This window comes from Cebidichthys violaceus, unplaced genomic scaffold (assembly GCF_023349555.1).
Source record: "Cebidichthys violaceus isolate CVI_PGR_0920_01 unplaced genomic scaffold, fCebVio1.0.p SCAF_16, whole genome shotgun sequence".
Classification (NCBI taxonomy): Eukaryota; Metazoa; Chordata; class Actinopteri; order Perciformes; family Stichaeidae; genus Cebidichthys; species Cebidichthys violaceus.
The window spans coordinates 11,526,952-11,533,769 of NW_027176329.1; the positions used below are offsets into that span (position 1 = coordinate 11,526,952).

Below are 6,818 nucleotides of genomic sequence, written 5' to 3' on the forward strand. Positions count from 1 at the left end.
GGCTGCCTGGAATTCAATTTCCAGGCAGCGTGGCTACAAAACATTACTTTTTTGTAAACCCTTCATGCATGATAACATCTATTTGTTGCTCTGACTTTCTACAATCTAAAAGCATAAAGGACAATTAAAAAATCTAGAGTAGTCCTCTCAGCCATCTGCCTGTACAGATTCAAGCTTGTTTATAGGCTATATATTGAAGACATGATCTCATTGTCTTCAATGCATGGCTATTGCCCTGAATCTGTATTTAATGCATGATGACACGAGGCAGAAAAAGAGCTCACAATGATTCATTTAATTGATGCTTCATGGATTTTACAATATCTTCATTACATGAGAAAGGACAGGATGGCAGCACAGAGGGCCACAGTCAGAGAGAGCTGGACAGAGGTGACTCCATTACACAGGGTGGTTGTGCAACACTGGAAACTGCTGGTGTAAGCAGCACCCAGGAGGCTGCCGGTCAGCGTCTTCCCACACAGGTCTGAGTCCAGACAGCCGCGGGAGTGCAGGGTCAACGTCCCCGTCGCGTTGAACTCTGGGAGGATTGGAAACAAAAGAGGATGTCAGCAAATGTTAACATTTGAAAGCCAGCATTTTTCTGCCATATATTATATTTGTATGGTTACATCCACCATTTTTGTCAGATCTGTGACCAAGCAAATATTTACAGGCATCTTTTGTACTCATTAAATGTACAACTTTGATAACAATTGTTTTGTTTGATTTGTTAATTCAGTTTTGCATGATCAGTTCACATTGTACTAAGCTAGCTGTAATGTGTTGCTAATAGAGCATTACCATGTTTATTAGATTAATTACTGTGTTGCACTTTATATTTATTGATCTTTCATGTGTAATATGCTGTTTCTACACTGTTTCTAACTGGCACCAGGGACAAGGTAACTAGTGCAACTGCTTTTGTGAATCCAGTTGTCTTGTTACTGTAGCCTACTAGTTATTCTTTTACAATAAAATTGTCCTAAGTCTATTTGTTTGTTCAGTTGGTTGCCCAATACTGTTTCCATAGTTTAATACCTCAAAGTCAAACTCCTATCTTCAACCTTTATACGAAGCATGTTTAGCTTTGCAACAAGTAACGGCAGAATAAACATCATTGGTAGAATAAAACCTCTCTACAGAGGGGTTTGACCTTCCAATATTTGTTCTTGTGTTTTGGAAATGTTTCTAAGGCATGATTTTGATGCTAATTTATTTAGTTTGGTAATTTCATTATGTCTGATTTTATTATCCATTTCCATATGTTGTAGGCCTAGGTAAACGTCAACCCTTGTAGTGTATTCACAGTATGTCCAGAGTGTTGTGGCGGTTCCCTTACGTGCTTCTCCGCGGAAGCAGCTCTCAGTTGCATTATTACATTGGACGTCAGTTCCGAACAGACACGTCCCAAATACACCAACAACGCATTGACGACAGTCCAGGCATTGTGCTGTTGAAGGGAAAGAAAATATGTGATAATCAGATTCACAGTAACAAAACTCACTCAGCAACTTTTCAGAGTTTCAGCAGTATCAGGGAATCTGTGCTAGTTTCTGGTTTCTCCACCAGCACCTCTAGAGCTTGTCAATTACGTGTTGTATCTGACTTTTATGAAGTGTAAAATGGTTATTTGTAGTTTTACAGGCGTAAAAAAAAACAAAAAAAACAGGCGTTTACAAGTTCAGTGACTTCCAGGAGTCTGATATATTTTAGGCAATTGAATAAATGTATGGGCTACTTTTATTTCTCTTTCTTTAGTATCATCCTTCCTGAACAGGGGTCAAAATTCAGGAAGCTCTGCAAACATTTTATTTTGCCTTGAAACATATGATACTGATACTGATTCTCACACAACGTAAACAGGAATATCATAATAGACCAGTGGCAATTAGCACTGGTAAAGACATTTGTAGCAGACTCAATGTCATTAAGCTGCAGTGAATTCACCTGAGACTTAATCACGAACGCCAATTAATAAAACTCATCTTTGTCTTTGTTTATCCCAAAGATTTGGTTTCTTCCAAGAAATGAACCACAGTAGAATCCATTTCTTTTGAGAACAGTTGTCATCCAATTACAGTGTTAGATGGTGCTTAACAAAGATATGAAGATCCTACTTGTGGTGGTCAGATGAATGAAAGCGTGGTTAAATATGAAAAAATAACATAAAAGACATTTTATTCTACAACAATAATAATCATAGTGAATAAAGGTATAATTATAGTTTTTAATAAATCCTCAATTTGCTTCAGTGTAGCTCTACAGTTACATTCATTCTTACCTCAGTGCATTTGATTTTATTCTTAACATACCTGCTGCAATGAAGGCACTCAGGATGATCACTGCTTTCCAAACGTTATTCATCTTTCTTGAGGGCTACGAGGTCAACGGATTCCTTTTAAAAACTACCTGCTTCAAACAGCTTTTGAGAGAGTAATGACGTTTTCAGGTCGGACTCACTGAAGAAACAATGTGCAAGAATGCGGTTCATCAGGTTTATGTTGCAGTTATGTGAAGAGGAAGTCTTGACTCATTACCTGAAAACTCTGCTCAAACATTCACAGCCTGGAGGATCTCACGGTCATTAAGTTTGATCACAAATACATTTTTTTTATTTCATTAGTTTCATTGTTAACATGCAGTTAAAAAATTCTGTTGTGGTAGTTACAGATGCATTTTGTTTTTTCAAATTGTCATGCAATTGTCATGGACACAACATGTCATTACACTGTGCTTTTATACTGTGTTCTGTTCCGAACAATACATTTACATGCATAGAAGCTACAACAATGGGAGTTTACAATAAAGCTACTCCTCAATGATTGCGTACAAAGACGACACCCTAGTAATGAATAGGATGTTTTTTTGTTTCTTTTAAAGGCTCCAGGTGATACAAACGGCCAGTAGATCGTTGCTCAAAGCAGCAGTGAGAGGAACCTGGAGGGATGTGGCTCCGTTACAGAGGTCAGTGCTGCAGTGACGGTGTATCCGGCAGTCAGGAGGGCTCCGGATTCGGTTCGGTTGCAGAGAGACGAGGCAATGCAGCCTCGAGTCTGCAGGGTCACAAAACGACTGATGTTGAAGACTAAAGGAGGAGATCAGATCAAGTTGTTAAAACTTTTTACATAGAAAAGTATACGTTGCAACTTTGTGTCTGTCTGTGAATACAATGTGTCATTCATTGATGGAAGACATACTCAGATCCTGTAAAGCCCAAATACCTAAAAGTCCTGATTTAAAAGTTCCAGTAAAACTGCAGTATTAGTAACCCAGTACCCAAACCGGCCACTTTCAGAGAGTTGTAGTAAAGAATCTATTGTATTATAATTACCGATGCATCAATTTGTAGGCAGCGTTTTGATAGTGCCAATTTTTTGTTTCATCTATATCTCATCTAAAAGTAGCAGGAAATGGAAATACTATTTATGTTCAGGTACCTCAAAATTATACTTAAGTTAGTACTTGAGTAGATGTATTTAGGCTCTGTTTGAAATCGCATACTAACATACTATTTATATTAAGTGTTGCATAATTGAATGTGTAGTGTGTTCCAACTGCATAGTGTGGAATTTGTATATGGGAGAAATGCCCGGATTTAGTATCTAACACTACGGCCATGTCTAACCCCTGTTGGCCTTACATTATTTTTTGATCTGTGTGTGTGTGTTTCATTAGAGGGTTTGTTTGCTTTTGTGTGGCAGGTATTGTGCTGAGTTGAGTAATAGCAACAGTAACAATAGGTGACAGTATTAAGGGAGCGGCAGACTGACTCACAGACAGTAAACATAAACACAGGCTTTATGAACCTGGTTACTTCAGAATTAAAAAAGTACACGATGTTTGAATCTTCACCTCGTCATTGTCCTCTAAGTACTAAGCAACCTGATCTCACAGAAATACATGAAATGGCCACAACTTTTTCAAATAGAATCCAAATCAAGTATTAGTTTCCAAACAGTAGCCTGCCGCATTCATGGGTCACATGACACTTGACTTAAAAATGTTTTTCAAAGCCTTTCACCATCACATGAACTCACCAGCATGATGATTTATTGACAAAAGGCTGCACACCTTTACCATAGCAATGTGTAGTAAATGGTCTAAAACATGCAAAAACATTGAGGTCATGCTTTCCGGCCACACCTTAATCCGTACTGCCAGGACAGGTTGTTCATCTTCAGCAGTGTCTAATAGTTTGAGTTTAGATAAGTGTTACACACTCATGCAGGGAAACACCCATCTGTTGTCATGGACTAAAAAGAACAGCAGGTGATCACTTGAGTGTTACTCACCCAGTTCTCCCCTGTAGCAGTTGGGCTCAGAGTCAATGCAGTTCCTAGTGGAGCTGTGCAGACATTTACCTGGCACGCCCACCCTGCAGGTGTTACAGGTCAGGGACTCACCTGCGATCCGAAGAGAAAGAGACAAGGTGACTCAGAAGGCATTACTTTTTTTTTTTACAAATGAGGAAAATAACTCAGATAGCCACAGTGATCAAACTATATTACACAAATCACCACTGTCCTAAATACAGTGTTGAGATCATCTTCTTTATCACGTCTCACCATAGTCATCATCCTTGTCGGAGTGTTAATAATAATATAAATATAGTTTCAATAATTTCTTCAAAACGTTTATAGCAACCAGGCCCCAGATAAGCAGAAAGATAATCTTTACATGGTTATGTTCTATTTGTCACAGGTAATTTAATTATTGATAGACTTGCTCTTACAATTTTGATAAAGTTTGTCTGCTTGCAAATATTTTATTCATACAAGTCCAGTTCAACACTCTAATTGCTAATAACAACTATAGTGTCTTTTGTCTATTGATTTTTATTTTTCAAAAAAATTACAATATTTAACACTTACAAAAGTAATCCCACCATTAAGATCCTGGACAATTTTTGTAGAGGCGTTAGCAGTAGTCAAATTTTCTCAAGCTTGATATAGTTAGTGAGTAAAACATATTTCCATTTCAGAATGTCAAAGCAACAATGATGAAGGCTGAGGTCATTATCATAGGCAATGCTTTAAGTAAGTGCTCTTATCTGTAACAAACATGGCCATCAGTGCCGCACAGACCCAGATGAACTTCATCATCTCACTCTTACACAGATTTGTGTTTTATCGGCACAAAGAAGATGATCTCAATGCAACAGAGACCTTCAAAGACACGTTAAATGATCCAACTGCACAGATGAGTGTCTGAAGTGGGTTTCAAATGAGCTTCGCCGGCTCAGGGCATCTGCTTTTATGTCAAGTCAGAGGCTTGGATCAGTCACTCAATACAAAAAACAGAATAATGTGAGCATTGATTTTTATTCATCAACCGCTAGTATATTCTCTAAAATACCGAGGTTTGTTTGACAAGAGTGAGGTATATTTAAAAGCCTAACAAAGAGAAAAAAGAGATGATGATTTATAGCCTCATTCATGGCTTTATATGTGTGTTTATGTACATAGTAATGTGCACATGTGTTTTTGTGTGTGCTTGAACCTTTGTGAACTTCTGAAAAACATCACATTCATTTTTGAAAGCTTAGAGAACAAAGCTTTAGTGAACATTTCCTAAACAAATATTAGGATACGTTGTTAAAGCAATAAGGAGACACTCCTTTCAACTCTATGGTATTGTAACCAAGTGGAACTGACGTTTGGTTCTGCTGGACCGGTTTCTTTATTTTTTAATCAATTGTTAGTTTTGCCAACCCTGGGTAGTGTTTGTCTGCGACAGTAAGCGCCCTGGCGTATAGTTTGTGCGCTACTCCTGGATTAGGTTAACTACTCCTTATTATTAACAACCCATTACGGGGATGCGTGACCTGTAGTGTGTTGTTGGATACCAACAAAGCTGTTACTGTCTGTGCGAAGCTGATTTTAAACATGAAATGAATATTTTTGCACTAATAAAGATCTATATTTTGAATACAATGCTGCTTCTTGCGAGTACATGCCATAATGGCGTCTGAACCTGATATCTGTGGCTTTGGGGTGCTGCAGTATGGAGCTAAAAGAATAGCATATGTTCATAAAAATGTTATTCGTCCCTTTAGGAAAAGTATGACAGAATAATCTCAATTCAAGTCATAAAAAAATCATAAAATATAATGTAAATCGAAATATATATATATAGATATATATATATATATATATATATAGATATATATATATATATATATATGTTTTGAGTGAAATTTAAGCTGTGTGCTTAAAAAAAAAGTCCTCAAAATGTTATTTGCATCTACTAAACATGTTTTTTACAGAATAGTTTAATATTTTGGGAAATATGCTTATTCGCTTTCTTGCTGAGAGTTAGATGAGAGGATTGATACCACCATATCTGTGCAGTAAATGTGAAGCATAAAGACTGGAAATGGGTAGAAGCAGCTAGCTTGGCACTGTTGGAAGGTAACAAAACTCACCTACAAAAACCTATAAAGCTAAATAATTAACAGAACTTATTTCGTTTGTTAAATCTGTATAAAAATCAAAGTTAAACAACAACAAATTACTGTTTTGTTTTGTTGTGTTTTGTTGTTGTTTATAGTCTTTATGCTAAGCTAACTGTCTACTGGCTGTAGCTTCACACTGAATAAACACGAGTGTCATCAATTAATCATCTTCTCTAACACAGCATGAAAGTGAATAAGTCAAACTAAGTTCAAATGTCAAACTATTTAAGTTTGTTCTAGGTAATTATTGGTCTGTTTAACAAAACATGCAGGTGAGATTTACCTCATCAGATAGTGGCAGTTGTCACAGATTCACATTCATTTTTCTAAATGTTTTGCATTCTAATCAACAACCAAATCTACA

The 6,818-nt window shown here is 36.9% G+C and overlaps 1 pseudogene; it reads right to left on the reverse strand.

Moving 5' to 3' along the window:
• Window positions 1–274: 274 nt before the first annotated feature.
• Window positions 275–6,340, reverse strand: LOC137872967 (uncharacterized; annotated as a pseudogene).
• Window positions 6,341–6,818: the final 478 nt, after the last annotated feature.